This window comes from Sander lucioperca, chromosome 2 (assembly GCF_008315115.2).
Source record: "Sander lucioperca isolate FBNREF2018 chromosome 2, SLUC_FBN_1.2, whole genome shotgun sequence".
Taxonomy (NCBI): domain Eukaryota; kingdom Metazoa; phylum Chordata; class Actinopteri; order Perciformes; family Percidae; genus Sander; species Sander lucioperca.
In genome coordinates this window covers 18,318,427-18,338,939 of record NC_050174.1, presented here as the reverse complement: position 1 = coordinate 18,338,939, position 20,513 = coordinate 18,318,427, and the positions used below count along the sequence as shown (strand labels likewise).

The 20,513-nt window shown below is 42.2% G+C and overlaps 1 protein-coding gene across 1 annotated transcript in view; it reads left to right on the top strand.

Annotated features, from left to right (window-relative positions):
- The window catches only part of doc2a (double C2-like domains, alpha), a 78,959-nt gene that overhangs the window by 833 nt on the left and 57,613 nt on the right, over positions 1-20,513 (top strand). The gene's annotated exons all lie outside the window — the stretch shown is intronic.

Sequence of the window (20,513 nt, the reverse complement as noted above, 5' to 3'; positions counted from 1 at the left end):
TGAACGTGCTCTGGTTTATTGGCATTTCTTTAAACCAATCCCAATCGTCTTGGGCGGTGCTAAATATTAAATTGCGTGTTGGGCTGCAAGTCCTGCTGGTTTTCATAATTCTTTGTTTTGGAATGTTTGGCTGACTGACCAAAAATCGCCACATACATACAAAAACGCAAAATAAAGTTTTCTTCCAATGTCTTTGTCCCCTATTTGTTGGCGTTTTTGTCAACGTTTACGGCACTATTTCCTAAGTTTTGTCACTTATTCCAACGTTTTTGGCGCTTTCTTTCTGTGTTTTTTTTTTTTTTGTAACATTTTGAAGCTTATTTCGATGTTGCATATTTTGGAGATGAAATTATTTTTTAACGGGGAAAATTTGTGTTGTCCTCGGGTCCAATTTGACCCATTTTCATTGTTTTTTTATATCAGAAATATGGGTTTCTTTCATCCAAATTTCCCAAAAATAACTTGAATGCATATGTGAGTTGTATGGAAGCCACTGATGCCAACGTTGTTCGCAGGTCAAATTAATGAATTACTTCCACTGAATTTTGGGTATTTTATTCCATTTTATAGCGTTTCAAAAAAAAAAAAATGTGCTGCTGACTAAACTTTAACATATACCAGTCTGGGATTACCCACTCAGTCCTTGACTTCAACTATTAGTCAAAATAATTCATAATTTCTGTTTTTTTTAAACTCAACAATTAGGTACAATGTCATTTAAATTAGGTTTGTTGACCATGAATAAAAAAAAGTGATGTTTAAAACCAGCGTCAAAAATGTTTAAAACCAGCGTCAAAAGCATACCAAAACGTTGGAAAAAGCACAAAATAAAAAAATTTCAATTTTGTCCCCGGAAGAACAACAAGTGGTCGACGGGACATTTGTGCATGTTATGGTTGTGTATGTTTCTGTTTCCTGTTTTATTTTGGTAGTCTGGTTTTCTGTCTGGTTTTACCTCCTGTCTTTTGGTTTTCCCGCCTTTGTGATTGTCTGATGTCTTTCACCTGTTCCCAGCCCTTGTGTCAGCTGCCTCTTGTTGACCCTTGTTTACTTGTGTATTTGGTCTCTGTGTTTCCTTTGTCTGTTGTCAGGTCATTGTACTGTGTAGGGTGTTTGTGGAGTCTACCCTGTTGTTCTCTGTGTTTTGGTTTTTGGATTTTGTGTGTTAGTCCACCCCTGTTTGCCTCTGTATTCCTGTTCCCTGCTATTCCTGTTTTTGGGATTCTGCCTGCTCCTGTTTTTGGGATTCTGCCTGTTCCTGTTCCTGTTTTTGTATTTTGCCTGCTGTTCCAGGACTCCTTTCGTTGGCATGGACTTTATTATTAAATCCTCAAGCTCAACACTACCTGTCTGTCTCTGCATTCGGGTCCACAATTCTCTAAACCTCATGATAGTGCAGAAATTTTCTCCTGCCGTTTGTCGGTTGCAGTTTGTTGTTGTTCATTGATTCGTGAACATCGTTAGGTTTCCTCAGAAGAAGCTGTGCACTCTCCCTCGCTCTGCGTCTGCTAATGCGACCTCCTGAAAGCAGCCAGCACCGTGGGTATGAATCATTAATGTGGTCTTCTGGGTGGCTGCAGGTTTCCAATTCTCTGGGAAACAGAGAAAAGTTTGGCAGGAGAAGAGAATAACATTGTGTGTTTATTTTCTCTCCTGTGTGAGGCAGCCTCATCTCTCCTCATAGACACTGAGATCTTGAGGAAATAATGAAGTCTCCTATAATCCCCATCTGTCCGAGGTGTTCCCAGTGCATGCTGGGAGAAACTCCACGGAGAAAGAACATGAATGAGTAATATAATCTTTATTCATGTGGTGCTTCTTCAAATCAACACGACTAGACGGAAACCTTAAAAACTAGAAATCATTCTTTTTGGAGAACACCTCAAACAGGAGATTTGGGCTTTGAGCGAGGATGACTCGTACAAAATATGAAATCACCAGAAAAATATTTGTCACCTTTTTCAACATTTTGGTTGCTTTCTTTCGATGTATTTTGTCGCTTTTTAGTCATGTGTTTTTTTCCCTTTTTTCGATATATTTTGTCGCTTTTTTGGTCGCTATTTCTGACTTTTTTGTCACTTTTTTCCGACACATTTTGTCGCTTTTTTAAAACTTTTGTACAACTTCTTTTGTCGCTTTTTCCAACCTTTTTATCGGGGTTTTTTCGACTATTTTTACAACTTTTTTTTTTTGTCGATTTTGTGTTACCCAGAGAAGGTAACGGTTGCTGTTTTCAACACGTGGTTAATGTGAAACGGTCCCAATTTGGTTAGGGTTTAGACAAAACTACTGATAAAAAGATGGAGGTTTGGGTTCAAATCAGACGTGACTTCACTTCCTGAAGGTTACCACGTGACGTAGAATGTGACGTAGCTCCGTTTGTTCCCTAAAGTTAAAAAAAAACCTCTCTGTCTCCTTTTCTTTTCAAACGGGACATGAACCCCAGTCTCCTGGGTAAAAGTCATGCGTTTGTTTGACACCCCCCCCAAATCAACCTGCCTCCTTACCAGGACATTTGGCGCTCTTATACTTCCTCACCATACTTCCTGCTTTGCTCCCGTCAGAACTACTACGGCCACTAGAGGACGCCTAGATATATGTCAGAATGATGCTGGAACAAACGACCTATGCAGGAGTTTTTATTGGGAGGACATTCTCAATCGAAAAAGGAATAAAATCTGCCAAGATACCTTCTTGTAGAGTGGATATGATTTTCTCTTAGTAGTTCAAGAAAAAATCATGTTTTTTCACAATTTTGTAAGTGAGCAGCATCTTCATTTTCTTTAAACCTCTCCTCAACCTTCACCTCTCAGCCTGTTCTCATGAAGCATTCGTACATATATCTATGACAAGAAAAGCTCTGTAACTGGTATGTATTCCTTGTATTTATTACTCAGCACATTGACTGCTGCTGTATAAGAGTGTGAAGATCCTCGTAGGGAGGAGGTCGGAAGGGATGTTTGGCTCCAAAAACACAGAGCTTTCAAGATGGGGAGCAGAGTTCATGTAAGAAGTTAAGGAGTAAACTCAAGACTTTCACCCAGGAAACAGGTGTTCATGTCCTGAAGAAGTTAAGGAGAAAACACAAGACTTTCACCAGGAAACAGGTGTTCATCTCCTGAAGAAGTTAAGGAGAAAACACAAGACTTTCACCCAGGAAACAGGTGTTCATGTCCTGAAGAAGTTAAGGAGAAAACACAAGACTTTCACCCAGGAAACAGGTGTTCATGTCCCGGGAGTTTTTTTAATCCAAACCATGATCTTTTTCCTTATCTTAACTAGTTGTTTTGGTGTCTAAACTTAGCTGCGCGATGTCGATGTCGTCGCTGCCCGATGCTCAGTTTTTGTCGGCTAAACTCAACCAGCAGCTGATACGATGGAGCTCTCTAGCCGGGCGGTCACTTCATTTCGTAGGATACGAAAACTAATTAATGTGCATAACAATACGAAAAGTTATGCACATCAATTCGTTTTCACATTTTGTCTCTTTTTCAGACATTTTTGACCATTTTTTGACATTTCTCTCTCTTTTTCCAAAATGTTAGTCTCTTTTTCCAACATTTTTGTCTCTCCTATTTATTTATAACCCCTTTAATGTAAAATGCGTTGCCCCTCTCTCACGATCATTCACAGAGACGGGACTCGCTGACTGCTTAGGCTCAGTCAGTCACAGAGTTAACGCAGAGAGCAACATGAAGACAGCGACACGTCTGCAGACAGAAGAGACAAAAACAAGCAACGCAGAGGGGATGAAGGGGGGGGGGGGGGAGACACCAGGATGAGAATAAAGAGTGAGTGGCAGGTGAGATAGGAGTTTAAAGGGGAGAGGATGATGCATTTCATGCATCCTCATTAGCATACTCTCCACTGTGCTTCTCCCTCAGCTTAACTCTCCAGCTCTCTCCGAGTCCCAGCAGTAATCCCACCGTGAACGCCTATCAGGCACTGGACGAGCACCGCGCTTCACTTTCAAGTGGAGGAATGTTTCCACTGATAAACGATGAATTAAACATGATGACAGCGGCGCTGCAGCACACAGCTGGAAAATAAAATGAAGAAACGCACATAATGTGTCTGGGAATAATGAAAAGTCAAAGTTATGGGACAATAGCTGGATGGATGGATGGATGGGTAGATGGGTGGATGGGTGGATGGTTGGATGGATAGATGGGTGGGTGGATGGGTGGATGGATGGATAGGTGGATGGATGGGTGGATGGATGGATGGATGGATAGGTGGGTGGGGGGGGTGGATGGATGGATGGAAGATAGATGGGTGGGTGGGTGGATGGATGGATGGATGGATGATAGATAGATAGGTGGGTGGCTGTGTGGGTCGGGGGGTGGATGGATGGATGATAGATGGATAGGTGGGTGGCTGGGTGGGTCGGGGGGGTGGATGGATGGATGGATGGATGATAGATGGATAGGTGGGTGGGTGGGTGGGTCGGGGGTTGGATGGATGGATGGATGGATGGATGGGTGGATGGATGGGATGGATGGGGGGGTGGCTGGATATTTCATTACAGAATACATGCCCAAAAATGTAATTTGTAATGTATTCCTTTACGTTACTCAATCTGAGTTGGATTACTTCCACATTGAATTGCATTTTATAAGTGTAGGAATGCGGCCATCACATACAGCTTACTAAACAGGCCTATTCTGGTGTGTTTTTCTGTTCCAACTGGCTGAATGTGTACCTGAACAAGCAGATAGATTTTTGTATTTGTAGTCCCGAACTGCATACTACAAAAATCTAACCGCAGTCTAAGCTACCACGAGCTAATTTTAGCTAACGTTAGCTAGCATGTCAAACAGGGCTAGTCAGTCTTTCAACAGCTCTGGGGCTAGTACATCAGCACATAGGAGAATGTAAAGTTGCACATCAACTATAAAATACCAAGGTGACCAGTAAAACTACAGCAGACTACCCTTGGCTAATTGAAAAAAATAACTTACTTTAAATGCTTCTTCAGGTTGGAGGTGGAGTAATTTGGATGCTGGCAAGCAGAGGTTATATTTCGTTCTCCCTGTTCTTTCTTTAATGTGAAATGCTGTTTGAATTTCCAAGATAGAAACGCATTCCTGCCCTGGCTCTGTTGTGCCGGTTCCGGCTTCATCTCTACTTCTATCAGTGATCTCGCAAATAGCTCATTTTTTTCGTTTTCATATTGGGGCTTCTGGGAAATACATGGAGTTGAAAGTAGTTGAGAGTAAATAAACTCATGAAACAGAAAGTATCATCATCATGTAATCCATTGATTTCAACAATGTAACTGTATTCTAAATACCAACTATTTAAATTGTAACTGTAACGGAATACAGTTATTCATAATTTGTATTCTGAATACGTAACGCCGGTACATGTATTCCGTTACTCCCCAACATTGTCTGTAATGATGTGACTGCCGTGGGTGGATTGGGACACAAATTCAGCCTTGGCAATCCCGTCCCTTACTGGGCCAATTTCAGACGGGGACATTATTCGCTTTATAATTGCAAAAACCAGGCTCACGTGAGATTATGGCAACAGCAGCATGAGGCGCAATTACAGGCTTTCATAGTTAAGTAATACTCACACTGGAGCCATTCATAACACCTTCAAATAAACTACCATGGCACCATCTTAGAATAGAATGGAAATGCTTGCATATTTAAAACATATTATGACATGCTTTTATTTTGAAAAGTAGAAGCCCGACGGCACCAGACAGGAGGCTCTGGGCTCCATAGTGTGAAACGCCAGTGTTGCTGCATTTTATTTTTTTTTTGCCAGATTGCCAGTCCACCTATTTGGTGACTGCTGAAGCCATGCCCCCCGCCCCCGAATTGAAACCCACAAGACAATAGGTTGTTTGAAGTTAAAAATGACTGCATAGGAAAATGAAATCATCTCACGATCCAAAAAAGTGACTTTAAAACCTGCTGAGTCATTCCTAGTCAGCAGTTTGATCCGCCCACTCGCTCTGTTCACCCATTTTGTTTTAGATATGAAGCTTCAGCATCCCGGTGGAGAACATCAGCGTCTCCCACTGTCTAATGCAGTGTTTCTCAAATAGGGGCACGTGTCCCCCTAGGGGTACTTTGGAGGACTGCAGGGGGTCCGTGTCCCCCTAGGGGTACTCTGGAGGACTGCAGGGGGTACGTGTCCCCCCTAGGGGTACTCTGGAGGACTGCAGGGGGTACGTGTCCCCCTAGGGGTACTCTGGAGGACTGCAGGGGGTACGTGACATTTTTTGCAAAATGTTTTTCAGTTACAAGGCAAGGGGGTAAGCTTCTCTTCGGACCGCGAACCTCCTATGGCGCCATTTTGATGCTTATAAACCATCACCTCCCGTTAGCATCCCATTGACTGCCATTCATTTTGACGTCACTTTGACAGAGAATAACTTTACATCTGAAGCGTTTAAAGACTTTATTTGTCCATTGTTTATTTCTAAAGAAACACAACAATATATAAAAGGCTCCATTACCTTGTACCTCACGTTATGGCTCCGTAGCAGACGTTTTTGTAAAAATAGCCTAACGATTGTGTCATAACCACGCGACTTACTGTCTCATAGTAGAGGAATTACCGTATAGTACAGGAGAAGCTCGCAGGCAGTTTCGTCTCACATTAGCTGTTTAAGTTTAATTACTAATGTTAACTAGCATTTTAGTGATCAATAATTAGCCTGTGCCTATGTTATCTCCTTACATATACCTACGCTCTCCGTCTCTGCAAGATTGGGAATGATTGAGATTTCTCTTGGCACAGCTACCAGAAGACTTCCAACTTTCAGACAGGTTGCTCACGTCACATCTACGTCTTCAAGCTCAGTTGGAGGCTGCTCAGTAACGCTCAGCCATCACCGGAAAAGTGCTTCTAATATCCTTCACTGGTCTCCGTCCAGAGCAACGGGGTCTGTTGGTCCATTTTATATATGTAAATGTTACAAGTCTGTAGTTACTTCTATTGTCTTTTTTTCAAAGTTTGTTGTTTTTTTCAAAGTTTTTGTTGCTGTTTTTGAAGTTTTGTCAGCTTTTTTTTTTGAAGGTTTTGTCGCTTGTTTCGACCTATTCTTGCCTTTTTTCCTTACTTTTTTCTACTGTCTTTTTTTCTTTAAAGTTTATTTTCTGTTTTTGTCACTTTTTTCGAAGTTTGTCGCTTTTTGTTATTTTTTGTCACTTTTGTCGCCCTATGTTGCCTTCTTTCTTTCTACTGTGTTTTTTGTCTTACTTCCTTCTGTCTACCGTATTTTTCCAACTTTTTGTCGCCTTTTCTCATCATCATTTAAATGTTTTCCAGGTCCAAGGCTATTGTTTAGTAAATCTATCGCTGACATCGCTGTATTCTTCCTCTTTATAGAGACTTCTTTTCTACCCCTTATTATTCGCGCTGGTTAGGGGGTACATGGCTTAAAAACACTCAATTATTGAAAAAAGCTTGAGAACCACTGCGCTAACGTCTGCAGCGTCTTCAGTGTCTGATCCGTGGGATATATGAAGAAGACTGCTGGTGTTTCGGAGGGAAATCAGGTTACGCGGCTGATGATCAGAAACAGCTGTTTAACATCTGAAGCTAACAAGGAGTCACTCACTTCCTCTCCCTTTGACACGATCATTTAACCAGAGGGGGAAGAATTAAGGGTTCAGATCTTTTACAGCCAAACAAGCTACACCACACGGTAGAAATACTCAAGTTAAAGTCCTGCATTTACGTAAGTCAAGTACAAATGTTTCCTCAGCTGTTTTCAACATTCGTGGCGGGGTTTTCTTTCAACGTTTTAGTGGCTTTTTTCGATGTTTGCCGCTTATGTTGTCTTCCCGTCGACCATGAACTTGTTGTCCTTCAGGGTAAAAAATTTAATTTTTGGCGCTTCTTAAAAACATGTTTGCCACTTATTTCAACGTTGTATTTTTTATGCATGGTCAACAAACCTAATTTAAATGACATTGTACCAAATTTTTTAGTTAAACCGAAGCAGATATGAATTATTGTTTTTGAAACCATTAAAACAGTGTTTTTCAAACGATATAAAATTGAAAAAAAAACAAAATACCCAAAATGCAATGAAAGTAATCATTAATTTTACCCGTGAAGAATGTTGCATGGGTCCCATACAATGTGCATGCATCCATTTTATTTTTGGGCAATTTGGTTGAAAGAAACATATATTTCTGACTTAAAAAACTTTGAGAACGGGTCAAATTTGACCCAAGGACAACACAAGTATTATATGATAAAGTACGAAAACGTATGCACACAATATCTGACGAAACTAAGCAACCGCTGGCTGGTCACGTGATGCAGAGCGCCAGTTGCTTGGTTGTGTTTAGCCACCACAGAGCTCCGTCGTATCAGTGGCAGTAGGTAGTTCAGTTCACCCATAAAAGGTGACTGTGAGCCGGGTACGGAGCACCCCGAGCTGCCGGTCATTTCAACGGACAGTATAGTGAAGTTTAGCTGACCAAAAAGTCAGTTTTATGCAGTGAAGCCAGTTAAGTTTAGGAAAAAGATGGAGGTTTGGGTTAAAACCCGAACACGTTTCCTGAATGAAAGTCTTGTGTTTTTTCTCCTTAAAGGGTAACTACAGTTTTTTTCAACCTGGGGCCTGTTTCACAAAAGCAGAATATATAAATCCAGGATAACTGATAAAGCCAGGCTTGACCTAGTCTAATCTGTTCATCCTGGCTTGGTGCGTTTCACGAAGGCCAAGCCAGGCTGAGGAGGAGCGACTAGGTCGAGTCAGGATGAAGTAATTCAGATAGATGCGCGTCCACAGCTTTCCTCAAAAGACCGTGTGGTCGATCACAGATTTACTGATGCCAAAATGGAGAATACGCATTGTACATACTTTATACAGAGCGAGCAGCAGCTTCTTGTGGAAGTATGATGACGTGAAACACATTATTTGTATAAAAAGAAAAGAAACACGGCCGCTGTAATGAAACAGCGAGAGAAAGCGTAGCAGCCGATCGCGGACCGACTGAATGCGTAAGTAGCCTAAATATATACATTTACTGACCACTGCTCTGAATTGAAACCGTCATAATCATTCCATTCAAAGATTAGGCTACTAATCATTTGCACAAATTAACAGTTGTACTCTTTGCCTTAAAAGTAAGCAAAAGATAATGTTACTCAGGAAATTTACCACGAAGATCAATTTTCTACAACGCTAGAGTATGATGCATAAATATCTCTTCGTTCTGTTCCTCCCTCTCCCTCATGGGCTAAAATATACATTTCCTAAGTCATATTAACTTCCACTGCTCGCATTTAATGCAAAGTGTACAACTGTTTGTTTTTGCAAATGACAGTGACTCATTGAATGGTTTCAGTTAAGAGCAGTAGTTCGTAAATGTATATTTTTATATCATCATTCAGTCTGTCCGCTATTATCTGCCACGCTTTTTCTCGCGTTTTTTAATTTTTAATTTTTTTTTATAGAGGACGAGTTTCCTTCTCTACATATTATATGCCTTGCTCCCTTGTATATATGGACATAGAAAATAAAGACACTGAAGAAATTGGACTCTAAAATCTAGAAACTATAAAGATAATTAAGTGAGAAATTCCATGCACACTGTAAACATGAATGGAACAGAGTATATTCATCAGTTATTTCCCCCCCAGCAAAATATAAGGTCAAAACCATTGGGGTGTCCTCCCCCTGTTGTTACATGAATGTACAGTAGCCTACAACACTAGATAGTTACTGGTCCAGTGAACTAAGTCTATAATTTGGGAGGATTGTACAATTAGGACATGTTCTTTAAATTGTACAATCCTCCCCAATTATAGTCCCAGTTTACTAGACAACACAAATTGTGTGCTAAGAATGCCAAATACAATGCACATGGCAGCGGAACAAACATGATCGTTATTGTTAAAGAATTAAAAAAAAATGAATCAACTCAAATAATTCAAGGTGCATTGGTCAACTATAGAAATGTAAAACATTGTATGTATTGCCCTTAGTAACAAAATTTAAAACACATTGAAAATTTTATCAGCATTTTCTAATTATCTCAACAACTGTCATAATATTTTCATCAAACTAACAATATGAACAGCAGTCGTCATACAGCAATATAACTGTCACATGAATAATTATTAAAACAAATAATGGTCACAACTTTAAATAATAACAGTACTTAAAGGAACAGCAATATGCACCTGTTGTATTTTAATCCAGGCTGATAACAATAGGGTAAAACCACTGCTGGATGATCAGAAAAGGCTCCAGGATTAAATAAATCCTGGCTGTTAGCCTGGTCGGGAGCAGGCTAGCTGCACAGAATAAATCTCCATGGTGATTTATGTGCCTCCATTTTCGTGAAACCGAGTCAAGGCGCGAATCATCCAGGATAACTGATAAATCCCGGCTTAATCCCTTATCTTGGTTTTGTGAAACAGGCCCCTGGATGTTTTGTGTCTAAGTGACTGACAACAATCTGTGACATTGGTCCAGTATTAAGAGAGAGAAACAAGCTACAATGTAAGTTAATAGGACAATTGTCCAGCTTGTATTTACACTTAGAAATGCTGGGTTAAAAATAACCTAACTTGGGTTATCTTGGTAACCCAGTGCTGGGTCCAATATGGACCAATCCAGCACTGGGTTGTTTTAACCCAGCATGTTGGGTTATATTTTCTACCCAAAAATGGGTTAAAATGACCATGTTGTTGGGTTAATACTACCTAAAATGGGTTGGAAAAATACAACCCACATTCTGGGTTATCTTTATTTTTTTCTCACTCGATTTTTTGCATTAAGAAATGTATTGATGAAATTATGAAATAATCAAGCACATAACATCCCAGCATTTTCTTTTTATTGCTACAAGCCAAATATATCACTTAAGACAAAATTAAACATTACAATTCATTTAAGTTAAAAGTAAATAATTTTACATTTTCTGATTTAAAACATGTTATGTCTGCATTCACTTATTACATCAGTAAACGGACAAAATAGTCACAATTTCTCAAACTTCATGCATTGAACTATCGAACCAACTTTTAAATCTTAAAGGAGAACTCCGGGCAATTTTTACGTTAATCTTGATCGCTATAAGTATGTGAGTACTGTCGATAGCAAAAAAAACGATCCGAATCGGTGCTAGCAACATGGAGCTGCTGTAGCTAATGCCGAGAGCTCCCACTTAGCTAAAACAGCAGTTTTGGGGGCATATCATAAAGAGTGCCTTTGTGCCTCTTTAACAGACACAAAATGCAATTAAAATGTCTGTGCAACATGAACAGGGCCCTTACATGACAACAAGATGCGCTTTCAACTCAGACATTGTTTAAATTCACTTACCCTGTTAGCTGCTAGCTGCCGTCTGGGATGAGTGAGTGTCTTCAGTCCGGCTTCGGTAATAATCATCAAGCAGCAGTTCTGTGTGTATTTGTAGCATATACATCCATTTTGTGTGCGATCCATCTGGCGTTGGTGAATAGTAGTCTCTGCAGTGGCGAACTGTGTATTAGTTGCGTTAGCCAGGCTAGCAGGCCCGACCGGCATCCTTCTACTTCCTCCCCACCTACCCCGCCTGCCGCGGCCGACAACAATCCACGGGCGCCCGCTGGTCTGGTGGGTGTCCTCCAGAGGACAGTTCGTGCTTTCGCAGCAAAATTTTTGCGGCGAAAAAAGTTTATTTCCCCCTCAAAAATAGGTAATTGAGCACTGTAGTGGTTATGATCATATCAGTGACTATGTAACTACATGGAAACGGGCCAAATGATGCCTGTTTCTTGTACAGTAATAGCGTTACTAACAATTATCCATATTAAGCGTCACGTGACACAATACACTTACATTCAAATATGCGCTAATATTAGAGAAACACAACCGTCTCATTATACTTCTAATTATTGTAAAATAAACTAGCTTGATTACATGCTGACTCACTGGAGCCTAGGCTAATGTTAGTTACTTTAGGTACATTAACAATACAGAAAAAACCTACACAAACATACCTCGTAACTGTTAGACTGCTTAACACTTAAGAGGGGGCAAGTCTCTTTACTTTATCATTGTCCTCTTTTGCATTATTATCAGGTTTTATAAAAATTTCGAGAGCTCAGGCCATAACTTTAACGCTAACGTTCTTATTTGTCTCCATCATTTTCACTGTCAAGTGCGTCAATCAATCATGACGTTCAGGACGCTAAATAAGTTTCAGTCAACACTATCATTAAAATTGTCTGGCTATTCTAACCTATTTGTATTGTTTTACCGTCTTTTAAAGTTTCCTATCACTTACCGGAGCTATGGTCATCGACGTCCTGGTGCCTTCTGTCCAGAAATGGCCTAGTGGCAAGGACACTCTTGCAAATGGTGGAAGAATGAGCCTCGCTTTCGTTTAACCCATTGCGTTGGGTCAAATCCACCCAACCTAAAACCCAACAGCCTTAACCAAGCATTTGAATTATTAAAATAACCCAGCGTTTTTTAGTGCAGGGCTCTCAAGTGTCATTTCGGTCTTTTGTCACACACTCCCGCCACACAACGGGGCTCTGTGTCTGTCAGATGGTCTGACATCTACCGTATCAGCAGAGCAATCACGTAATGCACAGCAGACTATGGTGCAGGTAGATTATTTTCCGAAATATACTGACTATTATAACTTTATTTTTCTCAAAATTTCACGACTCCTCCAAATCTCAGAGAACACAGATATATTTTGAATGTGGACAACGTTTTGAACATGAGCAGAAATCTTGCTCAAACTTAACAATATTACAGTCCAGGGGTTTATTAGTTAATTATTTATTTATATACAAAGTCACCAGAATGCAGGAAATGAAGTGTTTAATGCTAAAATTTTTCAAGAATGTCACTCTTGCCTGTCTTCAAAACTTGAGAGCCCTGTTAGTGTGTACACTAAGTGTACACTAGTGTCACTAAAGTGCTCGTTTTGTCGCTGACACACTCAGATTAATATTCTAAGTGTCTGACAACATTATGGGAAGGATTTCTAAGGAGGTCGACCTTTCTGTTAAAGAGTAAGATCCTTTTTTTTAAAGAAAAACATTTGCGTTTGCTAAACCCACCAGACTCCATGTAAATAAACAGTAATTTTAGCATCGTCATTCAAAGTGGACAGAAACAAAATAAAACTATGAAAAGCCGTTTTGGCTCATCTTTACACTTTTCCAACCATCACAACTCTAGTTGGGGTTGAAATAAACCACACAGTTTACCGATTTTTATGTGAAAATATGTTGGCTCTATACACGATAAAAGTATTGTTTTTTAAATGGACTCTGGTGGGTTTAGAGGTAGCGACTTCAGAGCTGTTTCTGGTTAAACAGAAAGGTCTTAAATAGGTTTTTAAAGGTCAACTCTTGAAAATTTGTCAGCACCGCTGACTCAAAATATGTTCCCGCGGCTATGTCCTTAGAAATCCTTCCCATAATGTTGTCAGACACTTAGAATAATAATCTGTGTGTGTCAGCGGCAAAACGAGCACTTTTGTGAAGGTTAATACAAGCTGGACAATTACTATTAACTTACATTGTAGCTTGTTTTGCTTCTGCCGACTTCCCCGGGAAGTGAACTCTGCTCCCCAGTTGTGTGTTCAGGATTTGATCCTGCTGTGTAATAATATGGAAACCTCATTATAGGGAGCTGCCTTCACACCCTTGAGTGGTTCTGGTCGTGTAACTGTCTGTTTTAACATGTTTTAACATGTTTTTTAATGGATTTTAACATCCTCTCTAACAAATTGTTTGCCTCTCAACAAAGATTGGTGTGAGCCATTTTAAAAATTGTGGTTTACTCCTCAACTTATGAACTATTTTCACCTGATTTGGTGGCCTGCTCCATGTGCTCTGCCTAATCAGTTTGGCCCTTTTGCTGCAAACCATCTGCTGCTGTGGGGTTTGACTTTGGCCTGAAACAGCAGCACAGGCCTATTGATTTTTTTTTTCACTGGGAGTTTGGATTTTGCCTGGATTTTTGTGTCCATCCACTTTCGGGGTGGACCTGCATCGCTCTGCCTGCTCCAGCTGCAGCCTGGGTCTCCACCTGCTACAGCCTGGCCTCCTACTCCAGCTACAGCCTGGGTTTCTACCAGCTACAGCCTGGGTTCCATCTACTGCCTGGCCTACACTCCACCAGCTACCAGCTACAGCCTTGGTCTCTCCACTAGCTACCAGCTATAGCCTGGGTTTCCAACAGCTACAGCCTGAGTCCCTCCACTCCACCATTAGCCGTTGTGCCACTCCAGCTATCCTGCTCTGTGGTGTGCAAATTCCATCATGGCGAGTATGGTTCTTGCCTTTTTGTCTTTGCTCTGTCTGCTTGAAATCTCAGAGTATGAGGTGCACCGGGAGGTTCTAGTGGGTGATAGGTCTGATATTGTTTTTGTGCACATAAATGTGAGAAGTCTACTGCCAAAAATTGATATGGTCAGAATTTGGGCCAAATCGACAAATGTTGATATTATGGTGTTATCTGAGACATGGCTGGGTAGATCCACTCCTGATAGTTATATTTATATGGAGGGGTATAATATATTTCGTACTGATCGCCGTGCTAAAAGTGGAGGAGTGGTGATCTATGTAAAAAATTGTTTGCAGGCAACAGTACAATTATCCAAGTCTGTGCCTAAACAATTTGAATTGCTAGCATTGAAAATTGAATTATCGAAGAATTGTGTTTTAACAGTTGCGGGATGTTATAGACCTCCTTCTGCACCAAAGGATACATTGACCTCATTGTCCGATTGTTTGTCATCTATAAAATATACTGAATTGGTTTCAATGGGTGACTTAAATTGGGACTGGTTAACTCCGGCATCTGATTTAATTAAAAGTTTTTGTGACTCCGCGAATTTGACCCAAATTATAGGCTCGCCTACTAGGCCAAACCCTAAACATCCTGAAAAGTCTACGCTACTTGATTTGTTTTTAACCAATGTGCCACAGAAATACAAAGCTACTGGTGTTTTTGCAAATGATTTGAGTGATCACTGCGTTATTGCGGGTGTGAGAGATACCAGGATATCTAAATGTAAACCGCGTATTATAATTAAGAGGAATCTTAAGTCGTTCTGTGAACAAGCTTTTTTAATTGATCTTAATTTTTGTGATTGGACCAGGGTAAATTTGATCCCGGAGCCCGAGATAGCATTGCAATATTTCAAATCACTTTTTTTGGACATTATAAACAAACATGCTTCTCTTAGGAAATATAAGATTAAAGGGCGTGATAATCCGTGGTTTTCAGAACAATTGTCTGATTTAATTCATGAGAGTGATCTTGCTTGGGCAACGGTAAAGAAATCCAAAAACAGCTCAGACTGGCAATATTTTAGGCACCTGAGAAACAAATGTGTCTCTCAAATACGCAGAGTGAAATCAGATTTTTATGTAAATGAATTATGTGTGAATTATCCCTCAGGGGTCCATTTTGGGGCCCATTTTATTTACTATTTATATAAATGACTTGTCAGAATGTAACAAAAGCAAAGTGTCATTTTTATGCGGATGATACCATTTTGTATTGTTCTGCCTCTTCCTTAACAAGGGCCTCAGAGGACCTGCAATCTGCTTTTAACATTATTCAGAAGAATCTTCAAAAATTGAGACTTTGTATTAAACTCTGACAAAACTAAAATGATGTGCTTCTCTAAATCAAGGAACACAGACAATGTTTGTCAGATTGTTACTCTAGATGAGAGAGTAATTGAACGAGTATCAGTCTACAAATATCTTGGGTTCTTCTTAGAAGAAAGTTTGTCCTTTAAGCAGCATATAGAGTGTCTATCAAAAAAACTTAGAGTGAAGCTGGGTTTCTATTATAGAAACAAAGGCTGTTTCTCTTTTAGTGCGAGAAAAACACTTATACAAGCAACATTTCTGTCAATGCTGGATTATGGTGATATTTTATACATGCATGCAAATCAATCTTCTCTGAAAATGCTGGACTCAGTATACCATGCAGCACTAAGATTTGTAACTAATTCTAGTTTTCGTACTCATCACTGTAGCTTGTATGAGAGTGTTAGTTGGCCTTCTTTGCATAATCGCAGGTTGGAGCATTGGTATATTTTTCTCTTTAAGGCATACTGTGTAAACTCCCTCCTTATTTATGTTCTCTCCTGACTCCTAAAGTCACTACCGGGAAATGTAATCTTCGATCATATGGGCAAATCTTGTATGACATTCCCCGAACACGAACTGTTTTCGGTGAAAGTGCCTTTAAATTTTTTGCTCCATCATCCTGGTATAAACTGCAGAAACATCTTAAATTAGACTACCTACCAACATTGATACAGTTTAAAATTAGGATAAAGGATTACTTGAGTACTATATGCACATGTGCTGCTACTGAGTGCTGCTGGTGATTATGTGGAGATGATGTTAATTTGCCAACCTTTTTTTCTGTTTTATGTTGTCTGTTTTTGCTGTATATTTTAAATACGGAACTTTTGTACTGCTGTCTTGGCCAGGACTCCCTTGAAAAAGAGATTCTGAATCTCAATGGGATTTCTCTTGGTTAAATAACGGTTAAAAAAAAAAACTGGCTCCTATAAGTCTTCTGTTATACTGTATCTACTTTTCCTTTGTGTTAAACTGCCTGCTGAGTTTATCTTTCTGTCCCTTTTCTCTCTGCTCTCTCAAACTGAAATAAGATCACTGGCATATCCAGCCTCTCTCTTTTTCCGCACATATTGAATTTATTCCCTCTTTTCATGTGTCAGACACCCACACACACTCCTCATTAAACGTCGGCTGTCGCTTACCTGCGGCGGGGGCTGCTGTTGGGGGATAAATGGTGTCAAAACATGAAAACATGCGTTGGTGTGCCTTTCCTTTTACATCAGGAATCAAAATGGTCAAGTCCGGCCGTCACAGTTTCACTTTAATGACTCCCAACGGAGACGGAGAGTGGAAATGTTGAATTATCAGGACACAACTGGAGCCGTAATGCTGTGTGTGTGTGTGTGTGTGTGTGTGTGTGTGTGCGTGTCTCTGTTCATAGCTGTTTACATACAGCACTCATAAATCTGCCCCTGAACACACCACAGAGACGCCGTGTGTGTGTGTGTGTGTGTGTGTGTGTGTGTGTGTGTGTGTGTGTGTGTGTGTGTGTGTGTGTGTGTGTGTGTGGGACACAAGCTCCCTTTCTCAGATGAAACAACAAACAGAAATAGACTGTCATGTCATACCATGAAAAAAGCGCCAAACATTATAAATGCGTCACAAATGTAAACATTGCTGTGGAGGAGGGTCTGGCTAGTCCACACAGCATTTCTGGATGGGAGAAAAACGTGCTCTGGCTCTATTTATTTCTATTTCTCACCGTTAATCACTGGCGTCTGTACAGCATCAACAGGGGTCTCCATTGTTGTTTATGTGTGTGTGACGTCAAAAACTGTAACTGGGAGGACAATGATCTGGTACGAGTTCACGAGTAGTAAGTTACGGGTTTGACTGCCGCAATAGCACAAGCTTTAAGCCCCTGAGGTGCTGTTCCACGGGTAGAGGCACTCTTTACCTTTTTGATCAATGCAAGTCCAAATCATATTTGCAGTTAAAACCATTGGTTCCATTTATTTCCATGAGATCTTAGTTTGGTTTCCAGACAAATCACTGCTTGTATGTATTCCTGTGTGGTGTTGTGGCGTTGTGGTGTTGGTGTGCGTGTGGTCAAAAACTGTATGTTCTTCCGGGTTGCACCCGAGGAACCAAAGATTGGTTCCTATTTATACCAAGAGCACTAATTGGCTCTTACAGTTGGCAATAACAAAATAACATTCCATCAACTCACTTTTAACTTCTAAGCAACATATATCCTCTGTTTTTACTGCTCAACTTTTGGACAGATTTGGGTAAAGGTATTTTGTACCGTATTAAAAATTTCTTTTTGCTTTTTTTCAAAGGGTTATTTGTTTATGTCTGGGGTCGGGTGCGCTGCCACATGGGTGGCAGTGAAGGGCAGGGGCCTCGACGGACCAGACCCGGGCAGCAGACGCTGGCTCTGGGGACGTGGAACGTCACCTCTCTGTGGGGGAAGGAGCCGGAACTTGTGTGGGAGGTGGAGCGCTACCAGTTGGATCTGGTGGGACTTACCTCTACGCACAGTCTCGGTTCTGGAACCATACTCCTGGATAGGGGTTGGACTCTTTTCTTCTCCGGAGTTGCCCAGGGTGTGAGGCACCGGGCGGGTGTGGGGATACTCACAAGCCCCCGGCTGAGCGCCGCTACGTTTACCCCGGTGGACGAGAGGGTCGCCTCCCTACGCCTGCGGGTTGTGGGGGGGGGAAACTCTGACTGTTGTTGGTGCGTATGCACCAAACAAGAGCTCGGAGTATTCAGCCTTCTTGGAGACCTTGAATGGAGTCCTGTATGGGGCTCCAGTGGGGGACTCCATAGTTCTGCTGGGGGACTTCAACGCGCACGTGGGCAATGATGGAGACACATGGAGAGGCGTGATTGGGAGGAACGGCCTCCCTGATCTAAACCAGAGTGGTTGTTGTTGGACTTCTGTGCTAGTCATGGATTGTCTATAACGAACACCATGTTTGAACATAGGGATGCTCATAAGTGTACTTGGTACCAGAGCACCCTAGGCCAAAGGTCAATGATCGATTTTATAATCGTTTCATCTGATCTGAGGCCGTATGTTTTGGACACTCGGGTGAAGAGAGGGGCAGAGCTGTCAACCGATCACCATCTGGTGGTGAGTTGGGTTAGAGGGTGGGGGAAGACTCTGGACAGACCTGGTAAGCCCAAACGGGTAGTGCGGGTAAATTGGGAACGTCTGGAGGAGGCCCCTGTCCGACAGACTTTCAACTCGCACCTCCGGCGGAGCTTTTCGTGCATCCCTGTGGAGGCTGGGGGCATTGAACCCGAGTGGACAATGTTCAAAGTTTCCATTGCTGAAGCTGCGGCGGGGAGCTGTGGTCTTAGGGTCTTAGGTGCCTCAAGGGGCGGTAACCCACAAACACCGTGGTGGACACCGGTGGTCAGGGAAGCCGTCCGACTGAAGAAGGAGTCTTTCCGGGATATGTTATCCCAGAGGACTCCGGAGGCAGTTGCAAGGTACCGAAGGGCCCGAAGGGCTGCAGCCTCTGCCGTGAAAGAGGCAAAGCAGCGGGTGTGGGAGAAGTTCGGAGAAGACATGGAGAAGGACTTTCGGTCGGCACCAAGGTGCTTCTGGAAAACCATTCGCCACCTCAGGAGGGGGAAGCGGGGAACCATCCAAGCTGTGTACAGTAAGGATGGGACGCTGTTGACCTCAACTGAGGAGGTAATAGGGCGGTGGAAGGAGCACTTTGAGGAACTCCTAAATCCGACTAATACGCCCTCTATGGTAGAGGCAGAGCTGGAGGATGAGGGGGGATTGTCGTCAATTTCCCTGGTGGAAGTTGCTGAGGTAGTTAAACAACTCCACAGTGGCAAAGCCCCAGGGATTGATGAGATCCGTCCAGAAATGCTTAAAGCTCTGGGTGTGGAGGGGTTGTCTTGGTTGACACGCCTCTTCAACATTGCGTGGAAGTCGGGGACGTTGCCTAAGGAGTGGCAGACCGGGGTGGTGGTTCCCCTTTTCAAAAAGGGGGACCAGAGGGTGTGTGCCAATTACAGAGGTATCACACTTCTCAGCCTCCCCGGTAAAGTCTACTCCAAGGTGCTGGAAAGGAGGGTTCGGTCGATAGTCGAACCTCAGGTTGAAGAGGAACAATGCGGATTCCGTCCTGGTCGTGGAACAACGGACCAGATCTTTACTCTCGCAAGGATCCTGGAGGGAGCCTGGGAGTATGCCCAACCAGTCTACATGTGCTTTGTGGATCTGGAGAAGTCATATGACCGGGTCCCCCGGGAGATACTGTGGGAGGTGCTGCGGGAGTATGGGGTGAGGGGGTCCCTTCTCAGGGCCATCCAATCTCTGTACGACCAAAGCGAAAGCTGTGTCCGGGTTCTCGGCAGTAAGTCGGACTTGTTTCAGGTGAGGGTTGGCCTCCGCCAGGGCTGCGCTTTGTCACCAATCCTGTTTGTAGTATTTATGGACAGGATATCGAGGCGTAGTCGGGGTGGAGAGGGGTTGCAGTTTGGTGAGCTGGGGATCTCATCGCTGCTTTTTGCGGATGATGTGGTCCTGATGGCATCATCGGCCTGTGACCTTCAGCACTCACTGGATCGGTTCGCAGCCGAGTGTGAAGCGGCTGGGATGAGGATCAGCACCTCTAAATCTGAGGCCATGGTTCTCAGCAGGAAACCGATGGAGTGCCTTGTCCAGGTAGGGAATGAGTCCTTACCCCAAGTGAAGCAGTTCAAATACCTTGGTGTCTTGTTCGCAAGTGAGGGCACAATGGAACGGGAGATTGGTCGGAGAATCGGCGCAGCGGGTGCGGTATTACATTCAATTTATCGCACCGTTGTGACGAAAACAGAGCTGAGCCAGAAGGCAAAGCTCTCGATCTACCGGTCAGTTTTCGTTCCAACCCTCACCTATGGTCATGAAGGCTGGGTCATGACCGAAAGAACAAGATCCAGGGTACAAGCGGCCG